Below are 17,615 nucleotides of genomic sequence, written 5' to 3'. Positions count from 1 at the left end.
TTTGCGTTAGGTGGCCGGGATTCATAAAGTGGCGGCGCAGGGACCATCTGGGTGGGAGCTAGGCCGCTGAAAGCAGGGCGCGGGGGCGCGGGGGCGCGCCTGAAGCCGGCAGGAGATGGATGGCCGCGGACTCCGCCTGCAGGTGCCGCTGCGGCTGAAACACGACCTCTGGCGCGGGTCGCCGGCGCACCTGCAGGTCCCCGTACTGCCTACAACCACTTTGAGACAGCTCCCCTCAGTCCAGCTCCCCGTCAGTGATCGTTTAAGATCGAGGGGGGCACGCAGCACTCGTAAGATTCTCGTATCTGTTCTGCTATTGTAAATAGACTACTGGACATTAAAATTTCTACACCACGAAGATGACGTGCTACGGACGCGAAATTTAACCGACAGGAAGAAGATGCTGTGATATGCAAATGATTAGCTTTTCACAGCATTCACTCAAGGTTGGCGACGGTGGCGACACCTACAACGTGCTGATACGAGGAAAGTTTCCAACCGGTTTCTCATACACAAACTGCAGTTGACCGACGTTGCCTGGTGAAACGTTGTTGTGATGCTACGTCTAAGGAGGAGAAATGCGTACCATCACGTTTCCGACTTTGATAAAGGTCGGATTGTAGCCTATCGCGATTGCGGTTTATCGTATCGCGACACTGCTGCTCGCGTTGGTCGACATCCAGTCACTGTTAGCAGAATATGGAATCGGTGGGTTCAGGATAGTAATACGGAACGCCGTGCTGGATCCCTACGGCCTCGTATCACTAGCAGTCGAGATGACAGGCACCTTATCCGCATGGCTGTAACGGATCGTGCAGCCACGTATCGATCCCTTAGTCAACAGACGGGGACGTTTGCAAGACAACAGCCATCTGCACGAACAGTTCGACGACGTTTGCAGCAGCATGGACTATCAGCTCGGAGACCATGGCTGCGGTTACCCCTGACGCTGCATCACAGACAGGAGCGCCTGCAACGGTGTACTCGACGAAGAACCTGGGTGCATGAATGGCAAAACGTCATTTTTGCGGATGAATCCAGGTTCTGTTTTCAGCATCATGATGGTCGCACCCGTGTTTGGCGACGTCGCGGTGAACGCACATTGGAAGCGTGTATTCGTCATCGCCATACTGGCATAACTCCCGGCGTGATGGTATGGGGTGCCATTATTTACACGTCTCTTGTTCGCATTGACGGCACTTTGAGCAGTGGACGTTATGTTTCAGATGTGTTACGACCCGTGGCTCTAGCCTTATAAAAAAAAAAAAAAGTTCAAATGTGTGTGAAATCGTATGGGACTTACCTGCTAAGGTCATCAGTCCCTAAGCTTACACACTACTGAACCTAAATTATCCTATGGACAAACACATACACCCATGCCCAAGGGAGGACTCGAACCTCCGCCGGGACCAGCCGCACAGTCCTTGACTGCAGCGCCCCAGACCGCTCGGCTAATCCCGTGCGGTCTCTACCCTTCATTCGATCCCTGCGAAACCCTACATTTCAGCTGGATAATGCACGACAGAATGTTGCAGGTCCTGTATGGTCCTTTCTGGATACAGAAAATGCTAGACTGCTGCCCTGGCCAGCACATTCTCCAGATGTCTCACCAACTGAAAACGTCTGGTCAATGATGACCGAGCAACTGGCTCGTCACAATACGCCAGTTACTACTCTTGATGAACTGTGGTATCGTGTTGAAGCTGCATTGGCAGCTGTACCTGTACACGCCATCCAAGCTCTGTTTGACTCAATGCCCAGGAGTATCAAGGCCGTTATTATGGCCAGAGGTGGTTGTTCTGGGTACTGATTTCTCAGGATCTATGCACCCAAATTGCTTGAAAATGTAATCACATGTCAGTTCTAGTATAATATATTTGTCCAGTGAATACCCGTATATCACCTGCATTTCTTCATGGTGTAGCAATTTTAATGGCCAGCAGTGTAATTCACCTTTACTGTACAAGTTGAATGAGCGCACTGTGGTAGTAGCGAATAATACCCTTGACCCGGTGTTTAGTGTTATCTGTGGCTGAATTGATAGTCAGTCTCTTGCCCAGCTCTCAGACATTCTTATTTGACGCATGCACTGATGAGCCAAGCCATCACGATCACCTGTTTAATTGCTTGTTTGTCCGTCTTTGGAACGAAGTACATCACTGATTCAGAGTATTAGGGACATGATACACTGTTGGTAGGTTTGTAGTGGTATGTGCCATTTACGGCAGGTCGTGTAATTCTCGTAAATAACGGGCCGCTGAGTTGCGTACGCGGTGATAGCACCTGATAGATTGGTACTATAGGATTTACATGAGGCGAACTAGATCGCCGAGACATCAACGTGAGTCCACTATAATACTCCTTAAGCCAATGTAGAGTGGTTCTGGCTTCGAACAACGGACAATTATACTGCTGAAAGATGACGTCTCCGTAGCGGAAGGCATGCAGCATGAAGGGATGCAGGTGGTTTGCAGCTATCAACGTGTCTTGGATTACTATCGCACGTCCCATGCAAGCGCAGGAGAATGTCTGCGATAGCATAACACTGCTCCCACCAGCTTGAGTCACTGGCACGCTACACGTTTCGACCCCCCGTTCACCTCGATGACGGCGTTTGCGGAGACCACCATCACCATAGTATAGCAAGAATATGATTAATTCGAAGAGCCGACACGTTTCCTTTGATCAACGGTCGAATCCGATGGTCCTGTGCCCACTGCAATCGTAATTGACGTTATCGTTTGGGTCAATATGTGAACGCGTAGGGGTGGTCTGCTGCGGAGCTCTATGTTCAACAATGTTCCACGAACAGGTGTGCTCTGAAACACTTGTGCGTGCATCAGCAATGTGCTCTTTCGGCAGAGATGCCACTGATCACCAACTATCCTACCTTACAGAGAAGACAAGCCTGCGAGTCCCACGTTCAGTGAAGAGTCGTGGACATTCACCATTTAGCGCCTGGTGGTAGTTTCACTGTCCTTTTACCTCTTTCCGCAGATGCTCACTACAGTAACGCGTAAACATTAAACCACTTCGTCGTTTTCGAGATAGTCGTACACGGGCTCTGTGTAATAATAACCTGCCCTTTGTAAAGTCGCTTATCTCAATGGATTTCCACAACTGCAGCCCATCTCTTCGCTAGGGTCATCCAACGTCCGTGTCTGCTTCGCTTACTTACTTTTGTTACCACGTCAGGTGCCCGCAATGCCACCGGGCGGCATCCAACGTCGAGATGGGCAGTGATCATAATCTAGAATGAAATTTTCACTCTGCAGCGGAGTGTGCGCTGATATGAAACTTCCTGGCAGATTAAAACTGTCTGCCGGACCGAGACTCGGACTCGGGACCTTTCCATTTCGCGGGCAAGTGCTCTACCAACTGAGCTAGCCAAGCACGACTCATGCCCAGTTCTCACAGCTGTACATCTGCCACTACATCGTCTCCTACCTTACAAACTTCACAGAAGCTCTCCTGCATACCTTGCAGAACTAGCACTCTTGGAAGAAAGGAGTGCTAGTTCCAACGGAATTGAAGCTGTGAGGAGGGGGCGTGAGTCGTGCCTGGGTAGCTCAGTTGCCAGAGCGCTTGCCCGTGAAAGGCAAAGGTCCCGAGTTCGAGTCTCGGTCCGGCACACAGTTATAATCTGCCAGGAAGTTTCAGTGATCATAATGTTTTGGCTTATCAGTGTATTAGCGAGTAGTTGAGTTTTTCACTGGATGATATTTGCTACTGTGAATCTGGGAGAATGGGGAAGCTGTGTAGGCTACTTCATTACGGAAAGGACAGTTCATCTAATAATACTTTCTTCTTATTTATGTTGATGGAGAAGATTTACAGGCATGTTTGTAATTTCTCTGTAACGAGAGAATTTTCTAATTGTTAGAGTCTTCTTATGAAGTGCATTTTTTGTGAATAATCAGAGTTTGCTTTCTCAAAAAAGGTTTTCTTCCACTTCCATGATTCACAGCAAACTTTTGAATTTCGTCGTGCATGCACTGCAGCTTACTCTACACTCACCAACATATTGTTTCTGAAATCTTAAAAAAAGTGTCAGCTATTAATCTTTAGCTGATACACCTACTAATTTGTATTTGATTTCTTGAACGCCAGTACTCCCCACTCGTAAAAACAGCTTGCTGAGCAAGAGGTAAGTTACTTTTATTTCGGGGCAGAACTCACCTTGCATTCTTGTGCAGACAGTGTGCGGTTAGGATTGTCAGATGTAGTGCTAACAAGCACATTAATTTTCAGTGGACAGTGTTGATTATTTCAAGCTTTTATTTTCTTCCGAACTCAGCAGTAATTTACTTTTGTGGATATTCCAAGTCAAACTATGAATTTCATTCTACGCAACGTTGACAGTGTACTTCGGTACTATGTTTTAGTTGTATAGTTTACATTGGGCACACAATTACCTTTTTCTTGGCAGTCTATTAGATTCATTATCTTTGTTTCCAATTTTGCGTTTAATGAAATTTGATGTTTAACTCCACGTCACTGTTGACATGTTCAATGCAGGGCCAACCAATAGTCAGTTTTGAAAGTTTTTGGAATCAACGTATTCAGTTTTCTCTTACACAGACAATTTAAAGTTTAAACGGTGAGGGACTGTGGGGTCTCGATTCAACAATAGCGTGCTCATCTATTTTAAATGTTTTATTTTAGTTATACGTAGGTCGAGAAAAACGACTATTCACTTTCGTTTGTAGAATGTATGAGCTTGGCGACATACCACCTGCCTTTCGGAAAAATATCGTCCACACAATTTTTAAGAGTGGAAGAGATGACAAGTGCGAGAATTATCGCACAATCAGCTTAACAGCTCATGCATCCAAGTTACTGACAAGAATAATATACAGAAGAATGGGAAAGAAAATTGAGGATGTGTTAGATGATCAGTTTGACTTTAGGAAAGTTAAAGGCACCAGAGAGGCAATTTTGACGTTGCGGTTGATAATGAAAGCAAGAGTAAAGGAAAACCGAAACACATTCATAGGCTTTGTCGATCTGGATAAAACGTTCGATAACGTAAAATGTTCGAAATTCTGAGAGAAATAGGGGTAAAATATAGGGTGAGACGGGTCATATACAGGAGCCAAGAGGGAATAATAAGAGCGGACGACCAAGATCTAAGTGCTCGGATTAAAAGGGGTGTTAGACAAGGATGTAGTATTTCGCCTGTACTGTTCAGTTTGTACATCGAAGAAGGAATGATGGAAATAAAAGAAAAGTTAGGAGTGGAATCAAAATTGAAGGTGAAAGGGTATCAATGATACGATTCGCTGCTAACATTTCTATCCTGTGTAAAAGTGAAGATCTGCTGACGGACAGTCTAATGAGTACGGAATATGGACTGAGAGTAAGTCGAAGAAAGACGAAAGTAATGAGAAGTAGCAGAACTGAAAATAGCTAGAAACTCAACATTAGGGCTGATGGTCACGAAGTAGATGAAGTTAAGAAATTTCACTACCTACTAGGCAACAATATAACCAATGACGGACAGAACAAGGATGACATCAAAAGCAGACTAGCACTGGCAAAAAGGGCATTCCTGACCAAGAGAAGTGTACTAATATCAAACATAGGCCTTAATCTTAGGAAAAAATTCCTGAGAATGTACATTTGGAGCACAGCATTGTATGGTAGTGAAATATGGACTGTCGGGAAACCGAAACAGAAGGGAATCGAAGCACTTGAGGTGTGGCGCTACAGAGGAGTGTTGAAAATTATGAGGATTGATAAGGTAACGAATGAAGAGGGTCTGCGCAGAATCGGCGAGGAAAGGAACGCTTGGAAAGTACTGACAAGGAGAAGGGATAGGATGATAGCACATGTGTAAGACATCAGGGAATAACATGCACGGTAGTGGATGGACCTGTAGAGGGCATAAACTGTAGAAGAAGACAGAGATTGGAATACATTCAGCAAATAAGTGAGGATGTAGGCTGCAAGTGCTACTCTGAGAGGATGATGAGGTTGGCGGGCCGCATCATGCCAGTCACAAAAGTGACAAGACCTGTGAAGTAGACGACATTCCATCAGATGCTTACAGCAGTCAATATTGCCGAACTATCGGATTAATAAATTATACTTGCAAAATATTGGCCAGTGTTATGGAGGAACTGGTGGAGGTTGACTTCGACGAAGATCGATTTAGATTCTAATGGTACACCAGGCTGCGACCTCTCATGTCGAGCGGCTTCTCTCCACCGCACCGTGCGTCCGACCAGTTCCGACTTCTCTCAACAACTGTTCGCTCGCTACTACTCGCGATAATAATATCTCAGAGTTTTGTATGCACATCCCAGCAGAAACATTGGTCCACTTTGCAAAGAAGTATTAACATCCAACTTTTGACTTTGCAGTTGTGCGTTTGCTGTTTTGAAACTTCACGACAGATTGTGTGTGTTTGACCGGGATTCGAACCAGGGTCCCGTCTCATTCGATGGAGTATTTTCCTATGAAAGTGAAAGGCTTCGGGGAATCGAGTCTCGGCCTGGCACACAATTTCGGTCTGCGTTTAGTATGTATGGCTAATGTATGGGTAACTGGCCCAACGATGAGATCTGGTAAATCTCAAATATGATGTTCCTTTACTTGGAGACTATTATTGCAGCCAAGTAATGTTGTGTATGCAATCTGAAACGTTGCACAATTCATGATAAACGCTAGCGGACGACATATATTGCACTGCGATTATGCACTGGGATCCTGGTCGATCACATGAAACGACTGAGAAATAAGTTTTCTTGTATGTCATTGGCTGTCCAGAGCACGCCATTCTAAGGAAACCTTGCTTTACCTGTCCTTTTATTGGTTACCGTTTGCGGAAAGAGGTGGCCTGACACGAAGGAGTGTCTTTTAGCAAATATCCTTTGGAGAGAATGCAATGGAACAGATTGTACAGACAGGAGCAGAGAATCATAAAAATATGAAATAATAGTTCAGTCAGAGTTTGAATGTACATAGACGTACATAGATGTACAAAAACGCACATAATGTGAGAATGTGTACTACTTTATTTCAATTGTGTGTTATTATTTTGGTAGTGCTTGTGGTTACGTTTTGTGAACATCCCTCAAAGGCAATAAATAGATAAAAAATGTTATGGTATTCTTAAAAATCCGCAATTATTATTTCCCATATCTCAGCAAACCATAGTAATTCTGGAACTTTGTGGCAGGTTAAAACTGTGTGCCGGACAGAGATCGATCTCGGAACCTTGCCGTTCGCGGGCATGTGCTCTACCAACTGAGCTACCCAAGCATGACTCACGCCCCGTCCTCACAGCTTTATATCTGCCAGTAACTCGTCTCCTACCTTCCAAAGTTGACAGAAGCTCTCCTGTAGAGTGAAAATCTCATTCTCGAAACATCCCCCAGGCCGTGGCAAACCCATGTCTCCGAAATTTCCTTTCTTCCAGGAGTGCTGTTCTGCAAGTTTCGCAGGAGAGCTTCTGTGAAGTTTGAAAGGTAGGAGACGAGGTACTGGAAGATGTACAGCTGTGAGAACGGAGTGTGAGTCGTGCTTGGGTAGCTCAGCTGGTAGAACACTTGCCCGCGAATGGCAAATGTCCCGAGTTCGAGTCTCGGTCCGGCACACAGTTTTAATCTTCTAGTAAGTTTCATATCAGCGCACACTCCGCTGCAGAGTGAAAATCTCATTCTGCATAGTAATTCTCATTGCAGTGAATGTGACTGCTGTCAGTGGACCTACTTTGTGTAAGGGATACAGCTATAGAAGAGGTTAAGGTAAGTCGAAAGAAAATTTGTGAGTGTACGGTGAAATATATACTTTCAGCTGCAATATCCCCACGAAATGTATGGCTGTTACAACCAGCCGACACCATGAGAGATTCAGGTCAGCACACTGTCAATTGCGGGCTGAAATCTGATTATGCTTCTAGAGTGGACTACTGGGATTGGACAAAAATGTGGAAACACCGTGATAAATGAATGGTCGAACATGAATGCCGATGCAATACAAGCCTGCAAATTGCGCTGTTCTCTCCGACAACGAAGGGCTCCAGTCCTATGTCCTCAACACTTTCCATGTATGATGAGGTCAGAACAATGTTCTGTGTAATTGTTAGTGCATGATGTCCGAGCTAAGCGAATTCGAACTTGGACGAATTGTTGGAGCTCGTATGGTTGGTGATTCCGTAACCAAGATGGCCGTAGTGTTTGGTGTCTGAAGAGACATCATATCGAAAATTTATATGGCATACAGGGAAAGCGGAAAAACATGCTCCGCTAGGCCACAACGCGGACGAAAGTGTGTACTGACTGATCGTTCCAGACGATCACAGAAGAGGACGAAAGTTGTAAAAGTCACTGAATACCTGAACGTCACATTCGAGAACCCCGGCAGCACCGAAACAATACTAAGGCAGCTCGAGAAGCAGGGAACTGCAGGGTAACCTGGAATTCCAAAAAACTCACAAATTATGCAAGTGACCGTATCAGGAAAACGTGGCGCCGAAGCCATAAGTAGGTGGTCTGTAACGACGGGAAGAAGAACATCTGGTCGGATGTGTGTTTTACACTGTCCCAACTGTTGGCCGAGGTTACGTCCCAAGAGTGAAACAAGGCGGACTTTCGGTTATGATTTGGGCAGCAATATCGTGGTATTCTGTGGGCCTCATGGTTACTCTGCAAGACCATAATACAGGGTGACACACGGGACAGGGACGGTTTTGAACTACGTAGTACTGAGGGCGCGGTGGTGGGAGGTGGTCGTAGTGGGGATAGTTCTGATCCACACTAGACGCCATTTCATTTACTCAGTCACTATGGAGCAGTGGGACTTGCAATGTCGAGTGTCTATGACAGTTTCGTGAAAAGTGGTGAGTCTATTATTGCTACGCAGCGGTTTAATGTCGGTCGACATGGAGCTGTTCCGAGCCGTAACACAGTCCTCAGATGGGTGGAAAACTTCAGATCAACTGGAAACATACTGGATAGAAGCATCCTGGCCCGAGACGCAGAGTAACGATGCCAGAAAATGTTGAAAGGGTAAGGCAAGCGGCAGTCAGAAGCCCAGGACGGTCAGCTAGACGTCATGCTAGTGAGTTACGAATCAATCGTGAATCGGGTAGACGAATTTTGCATAAAAAACTAAAATTCGATTCCTACAAGATGCTCATTGTCTAACAACTTACGGAAACTGATTTTGCTGTACGAGAAGACTTCGCTTACAGAATGCAAGTGATTTTGGGATCGAATGAAAATGAAATTTTGTTGATGAGCGATGAAGCTCATTTTCATTTAAACTGGACCGTGAATAAGCAAAACCAACATTACTGGGCTCCAGAGCATTCTCACCTTATCCACCAGCGTCCTCTACACCCAGAAAAAGTAACAGTCTGCTGTGCTCTTGGCTCTGTTGGCATTATTGGACCTTATTTTTTTGAAGAGAACTGGGCCACAATTACTGTCAATTCGGTTCGTTACATTCGTATGCTTGAAACATTTTTGAAACTAAGAAGACGACGAATCCCTTTTAAAGCGCGTTTGTTTCCAGCAGGATGGGGCAACATCGCACACCGCAAACACTTCAATGACAGTTCTTACAAGGGAACCTGCCCATCGCACCCCCTTCAGATTTAGTTATAAGTTGGCACAGTGGATAGGCCTTGAAAAACTGAACACAGATCAATCGAGTAAACAGGATGAAATTGTGTGGAACTATGAAAAAAAAAATACACAAACTGAGTAGTCCATGCGCAAGATAGGCAATATCAAGGAAATTGCGAGCTCAGAAGCGCCGTGGTCCCGTGGTTAGCGTGAGCAGCTGCGGAACGAGAAGTCCTTGGTTCAAATTTTCACTCGAGTGAAAATTTTAATTTTTTATTTTCAGACAATTATTATCTGTCCGTTCGTCCTTCCGTCCGATGCGAGGTAACTGCGCCGTAGTATCGGGTGAGGTAGAAGAATCTTTTTACCCCTTCGCCAAGTGTACAGGTTAGCTGGGTCGACAACGTATTCCTGTCATGTGACGCACATGCCGTCACCAATGTCGTATAGAATATATCAGACGTGTTTTCCTGTGGAGGAATCGGTTGACCGATGACCTTGCGATCAAATGTTTTCGGTTCCCATTGGAGAGGCACGTCCTTTCGTCTACTAATCGCACGGTTTTGCGATGCGGTCGTAAAACACAGACACTAAACTTATTACAGTGAACAGAGACATCAATGAACGAACGGACAGATCGTAACTTAAAAAAAAATAAAAAATAAACTTTTCGCTCGAGTGAAGACTTGAAACAAGGACCTCTTGATTAGCAGCTGCTTACGCTAACCACGGGACCACAGCGCTCCTGAGCTCAGAGCATACTTGATGTTGCTTATCTTGCGCATGGACTACTCAGTTTGTATATTTTGCTTATTTTTTTCGTAGTTCCACACAACTTCTTCCTGTTTTCTCGATTGATCTGTGATCAGTTTTTCAAGGCCTATCCACTGTGCCAACTTATAACTAAATCTGGGAAGGAGGGAGGGGGTGCGATGGGGAGGTTCCCTTGTTAGACACATGTTTCCTGGGTGGATTGTCTCACGTTTTGGCAATGTTCCTTGGCCTCCCAGGTCTCCCGACTTGTCAGTATGTGACTTTTTTGTGGGGGTACCTTAACAACTGTGTCTATAACCACAAACCACGAAATTTGGACGAGTTGAAGAATTCAATCATTCAAGAAATTGCTTCCATCCCTGCAGAGATTTTAGTCCGTGTGATGGAGGATTTTGAGAAGAGACTTGAGTCCTGCATACGAAATGATGGACATCACCTTGACGACTTTATTTTTCACAAATAACTTTGTTAACTAAAATGGCAAATAATGAGCTTTGATTTTGTGTAAATAAACATGTATTAATTTTAAAGATGGCTGAGTATTATTTTCCGGCTGTAGTGGCCGTGCGGTTCTAGGCGCTACAGTCTGGAGCCGAGCTACCACTACGGTCGCAGGTTCGAATCCTGCCTCGGGCATGGATGTGTTGAAAGTGTTGTTAATAAAAATTCTCTGTTTAAACTAGGCTGAACTGCACGTGACTGCTTTAGTCTTTAATAAAACTTGCATCTGACTGCGTATTTAACTGAACTGAACTTTATCTGACTGCATGAAAATATTGTTGGAAAATTAATAATCAAAATACACACCTGACTGCATGAAAGTTTAGTGGTAAAAATAAATGAAACTCACCAACCTGCATCTGACAGCGTCTGTGGACTTAGCTCGTGCACTCCTTCCCGTTTAGCCGATAATAAAACATATATTCAACTCAGCCGTAGTGCAATGGCATAAAATTGTCATTCTAGATAACTTTACTCATTTTGGCCCTGTTTGTTACTTAATAAAAATTCTGTCCTGATCTGAAAAATTTGCCAACTGTACAATGGCATATAGATTATTTTACTCTGATAAATGAAATTATTAGCTTTACTCATGGGAACTTTACTTTAATGTACCTTTTGGTTAAATGCAAGCACAGGATGCAGAGAACGACATAAGGTGTGACATGAAACTCTAATTTTATATAAAAAATATTTATTGTTCAAACTTTTAAGGCACATGTGAAAAACTAAAAAAAACTTCTGTAGCATCGATTTACGAGAAAGTTTCACAAAACGCTTATTGCAGCAACAATGGGATATCTATCTTGCTTTTAGACATTATTTAACCAAAGAAAACCTATTTTATTAATTAATGTTTCTAGTTTCCCCAGGTATGTGCCGAGTTTCGCTCAATATATAGCTTATTATGTGCGTAGCGCCAATTCTTAATTTGATGCTGTCAAGATCCGGCTGCCTCCTGCAGGCATCTAGCTCCGACTCATAACACGTCTGCTGTCTCTGCGCATATCCTCACCACTACTCAAACTTTTACCGCGTGCACCTAGCTCTGTTAGCTGTCAAAGATCTTACTACTCGAAGATGTACTACTCGTCCAACCTTGCGGTTGGGAACTATCGACATTTTTCACTGCCTCTATCCTGATCGAATCTCAGCACATACCTTTCAGTGTGTGATCTCCTAAGGTTACTTAGGTTTAATTAGTTCTAGGTTCTAGGCGACTGATGACCTCAGAAGTTAAGTCGCATAGTGCTCAGAGCCATTTGAACCATTTGAGTATTATTTCATTAAAAGCAATCCGTCTGCCATGTGTCACCCTGTACAGCCGCGGATTATGTGACCAGATTGGCTGACCAGGTCCATCGCGTGCTACAGTGTTTGTTCCCCAGTGGAGGGGGGGGGGGGCGGTGCTGTGTTCCAAGGCAACACGACCCCCGTTCTCATAGCTCGCATCGCTCAGGACTGGTTTTTTGAACACGAGGGCGGATTGCCGCATCTCCGATGGCCATTACAGTAACGAGATATCAACACGACTAGAACTTTAATGTCTTGGTTCAAATGACTCTGAACACTATGCGACGTAACTTCTGAGGTCAGCAGTCGCCTAGAACTTAGAACTAATTAAACGTAACTAACCTAAGGACATCACACACATCCACGCCCGAGGCAGGATTCGAACCTGCGATCGTAGCGGTCACGCGGTTCCAGACTGAAGCGCCTAGAACCGCACGGCCACTCCGGCCGGCCTTTAATGTCTGCTTTGGAGAGAAGGGTGCCTGATCGCTATCCGCCTCCGTTACCTGGACTTGTCGCTGTTGTGCGAGTAGAATGGCACAAAATTCTCTCTAACATCATTCAGGGCTTGTACTTATCCGCTCTGAGAGACGACTCGGATCTATTTTGAATTCCGACGGGTTTCCTAGACCGCAATAGGCACGGTATTGTGTTTGCGTAGTTTTGTTCACGGCCGGTACGTTCTTCGGCAGGATGTTCATTAGCTGTGACGCCGCCATTTTCGTGTGTCGGCGGTAGGTAAACAAACAGCTGACAGGCGCTCCCCGGGCGCGGGCCCGCCACAGATGCAGCTGCGCCTCCCCTAACAGTTGACAGGCGGCGGCGGGCGCAGTGGCACAGTGGCGCGAGGCAGGTGTAACGAGGCCCGGCGCGGCCCACCCCCGTGTTTGCCAGGGAATGCGGGGGCAGGCCCCGCCCTCCGCCCCCGCAGCTTTGACGGCACACACGGCGCATATTGGCGGCGCCGCTTTGAGCCCCGGCGCGGGCCTGGCGCCGGAATTTCATCAAACTGCGCATCGATAGCGCTGGCTGGCGCGGCTGCCACTCACCCGCAGCCGACACTTGTTTCCCGGAATTCGGCGCGCGTAGACGCCGTGCGAGCTGCCGGCGCCCCGCATCCACCACCCGGCGTGCACTCCCTCGCCTCCCCCTCGTGGCAGCAGCCTTCAGCGATCGCGATTTTGTTCTTTCCGTCTCGCGAGAGAACTGCAAAGCTGTCAGCCGTCCCACTGGTTCCCAATAAGCTCAGCGTCAAGTACAGCTACGTGTCATCGTGTGGTGTGCGTACTGTTAGACCTTCAGTACACACACCATCAGATTATTTGACTCGTCGCTCTAACGATGTAGGCGATTGTCAGCAATATGTCTCGTGGTCTTATCGTGGCGTGTTTATGTTCTGCCGTTAGGTCAGACGATAGAAATGCCACTTGCACGCTTAGAGTAGCAGATTGACGGCGAACAACTTTAAACAGAACTTGATTAATTTTCACACACATTTATTAAAATAATAAAAAGCATAGACTCTAGTACCTCACGCCGCGGAAGTCGAACACGCGCCAGAAAAAATGGACGTGGTCAGCCCATAGAGGGCTCCGCCTCCGCGGCGGCTATTCCGCGCAGCGACTGTCGCGCAGCGAGGGCGCCACCGCTAAGCCACGTGCAGACAGCGGCCAATAGCCGTTCCCTCCGGTTTCGTATATAGGGACCCGCTCTGCCCTAGTCCAGCGCCTCCCCCTCTCGGATGACGAACTTCGCCGTGACATCTACCCTTCCTTCCAACTATAACCTGGCCTTGTTCCACCCCCCCCCCCCCTGGCCGGCCACGGTGGTCTCGCGGTTCTAGGCGCGCAGTCCGGAACCGTGGGACTGCTACGGTCGCAGGTTCGAATCCTGCCTCGGGCATGGATGTGTGTGATGTCCTTAGGTTAGTTAGGTTTAAGTAGTTCTAAGTTCTAGGGGACTGATAACCACAGCAGTTGAGTCCCATAGTGCTCAGAGCCATTTTTTTTGTCCCCCCCCCCTCCCCAGGGCCCCCTTTTTCCTCTTCCCTCCTTCTCCCAGAGCGGATTTTCCTCCATCCCCCCCTCCCCTGAGACCCTGCACCCCATACTTGCCTCTTTCCTTCCCACATCCCTCCCTACCTGGCCCTCTTCAGCGCACCCCCCGCTCATCTCCCCCATCTCTTCCCCTCCCTCCCTTCTTCCGGTCACCCTCATCTCCTAGCGCCTGGCAGATCCTCTGTATTGATCATCGTCAGTGTGCCACATCAGTGTTGTGCTTAGTGCTGTTTCTCCAGTGTGTCAAGAGGTGTGATTTTAATTGTGTACTGCCTTGAGTTTCGCCGTCAGTGTTCGTTATGTGCTACGCCATCCGTCGATACCTTTTATGCTCCAGTCATACTGTGCCTTGTGTTCTTTTAACTGTCGCAGTGTGTGGCTTTTTGTGTGTGCTACTTTTAAACAGTTTTTTATCTCCATTTTACAGTCACCCCGTTTTTTGTCTATTGCCTTCGATGATGTTCCCCCTTTTTTTATATCTATGTTCACCATATTCTCTCCTTTGTTATTTTTAAATGTCTTCTATTGTTTGTTCTATGTCTTTCGGCTGAAGAGCAGCGCATTTGCTGCTGCCAACCCGCCCCAATGGGGAATTGAAATACAATAAAGAAAGAAAAAAAAACCTAGTCCAGCCAGTCTGGTGCTCGCTCTGGTCGTTGCTCGTTGTTGACATTTGCCTGGCTCTGGTTCCGAGTGGATTTACTATTGGTGTTTGGTGTTGTGGTTTCCACGAGCCTCCATTGTTTATCTCTTCCTTGTTGTGTTGGTCATCGTCCTTGGTGGTGCGTGCTCCACCGCCAGTGGCTTCCCCACCTGGCGGCTCCGATCCACAGTCCAAGGCATTCCTGCAGTTGGTTTTGGTTACTACATAGACCTTACTTAACTTGATTCTGGATGCTATTTACAATTACAATCTGAAGTTCCTTTGTTACTAGTACGTTAATCTTATTCTCACATATACCTCTGATACTTGACAAAAGTGTCTATACATTTATCTTCATGGCTATGTACAGGAATATGGTAATCTTATTGGGCGCAGACTGAAACTTGACTATAGACTGGTACAGACAAATGTAGAACTCGTACAGACTGTTGCAGACAAATGCAGACTTACTAATCTGAGGTGTGTACACTCGTTATAATACCTCGCGCGTTCATGTATCACTGCACGAGTGTGATCTGCGAGGTGAAAAGGTTCTACATTAGCAGCAATCTCATTGGCTGTGTTGCATACTAATACGTGGATCGGCGGAAGCAGAATTTGGTCCGTCTCTATGGCCGCGCCATCTCGTAGTGCGGAGACAGACGAGCGCTGCGCCTGCGCTGTTGTGCTTAGCGGGGAGCGCTCTAGTGGGAAAGTTGTGTACGCGCTGACTACGCGGAACTATGTACACAACACATTGTATGAACCGTTGGAGCCGAATTTCTCGGCGTGGCTCAACGTATGATTGGTTAGGAAAGTGAAACACGCCTCACCGACCGTAGAAAATTCGATCATGTAGCAGTCTGTTTAGCTGAAGTAACTACACTGACGGAAAACAAGTGGTAACACTAAGTTGTGCGGCATAAACAAAAGCTGGTAGGCATGTTTGTACATCTGAAAGACGATGTGTATGCAGATTTGCCACCAGTCGCATAGGAGTGCCGATAGTACCGCCACTGAGGATGAGCATCAGCTTTGCTTTAAATACACGCTGCAACCGTTGTGATCGATAGTTACCTTTGAGTGTGGACATGGTGAGTTGATCTTAGTCAAGAATACCTTTAAGGCGAAAAAGATTCCATTATTGATTTTGTGTCAGCAGAAGAGCCAACACCGTGTTGCGAGAGGAGGCCGAAATGCACGTGTTCAACTCACGCAGGCTGACGTGAGGAGGGATGAACTAGACTGACGTGAGGTCTGGAACATGACGAGGAATGAGAATTCAGAAAGCAGACGTAATTAGTTTGATACTTAACTTTAATCCATTAACGATGAACGTCGCTTTTTACGGTACATGATTCACAATATTATCTGTTCAGAATACATTCTTAAAGTAATTATAGTAACTGAATACGGCGCCTTGCAAATGACGTAGCTGAAGGCAATGCTAAACTGTCGTCTCTGCAAATGAGAGCGTATGTAGACAGTGAACCATCGCTAGCAATGTCGGCTGTACAACTGGGGCGAGTGCTAGGGAGTCTCTCTAAACTAGACCTGACGTGTGGCGGCGCTCGGTATGCAATCACTGATAGTGGCGACACGCGGGTCCGACGTATACTAACGGACCGCGGCCGATTTAAAGGCTACCACCTAGCAAGTGTGGTGTCTGGCGGTGACACCACAATTGACATCTCACTGAGCTCGAATGGGGTTGCGTAATAGCCCTACGAGAAGCTGGATGTTCCTTCTGCAATACTCCAGAATGGCTTGGAAGGAATGTAGCTACTGTACATGATTTCTGGCCGCGGTGGTCAGGAGAATGTACAGTTGCAAGAAGATTGAGATCCGGACGGTCATGTGGCACTGTCGAGATGATTGACCGGCATGTTCGGGGTGTGGCTCTGGAGCATCGTACTGCATGTGCAACATAAGTGTGAAGATCATTTGACAACACAGTGATACAGTGAACTGTTACATATCGATTGATCCGATGACAGCTCCGAAACAGGTGCCGTGTATCGTGCGTTCCACCGACCCCTAGCCTTCGCCATTTGTGAAGCCGCGCGGTTTACGGTGCCTTGTAATGGTCCGCGCGGTTCCCTCCGTAGGAGGTTCGAGTCCTTCCTCGGGCATGGGTGTCTGTGTAACCCACAGCGTAAGTTATTTCAAGTTAGATTAAGTGGTGTGTAAGCTTAGTTACCGATTACCTAAGCAGTTTGATCCCATAAGATCTTACCACAAATTTACAAATTTTATTGTGTTGTCAAGCGAGAGCTCATTGGAGTGCAGGGTAGAGGTCTATTTTCTGATAAAAGCTGATTCTGCCTCGGTGCCAGTGATAGCCGTGTGTTGGTTAGAAGGAGGCCAACTAACCTGTATGCCTGCTAGACATACTTGATCTGCACCTCCACTTATGGTCGAAGATGCTACTCCAGGCGGGTGTAAACTGCATGTGAGCAACGGAAAATTATAGAATGAAGATTTGTCCCTGTCTGACTACCCCTGAAAAAGATCTTTGGATATCTTAATTCCATAAATTACAATCTAAACATAAATGGATGATGAAGGGAACTAGTACTACTAAATGGTAAACATTGTGTCTTATGATACGTTGTTGCAGATTAAAAAAAAACACCCTTTCTGATAAGTGTCTATATTTCCCAACTAAAATTATTAATCAATAGCCCAACTCTGCCCCCCTTTTATGGCCACGCGATCTGACATAAATAACGCGAAATCACTGACATTATCTACAGGGTGTTTCAAAAATGA

The sequence above is a fragment of the Schistocerca nitens genome, chromosome 6 (assembly GCF_023898315.1).
Source record: "Schistocerca nitens isolate TAMUIC-IGC-003100 chromosome 6, iqSchNite1.1, whole genome shotgun sequence".
Taxonomy (NCBI): Eukaryota; Metazoa; Arthropoda; class Insecta; order Orthoptera; family Acrididae; genus Schistocerca; species Schistocerca nitens.
Note: the sequence above shows the minus strand (reverse complement) of the source record.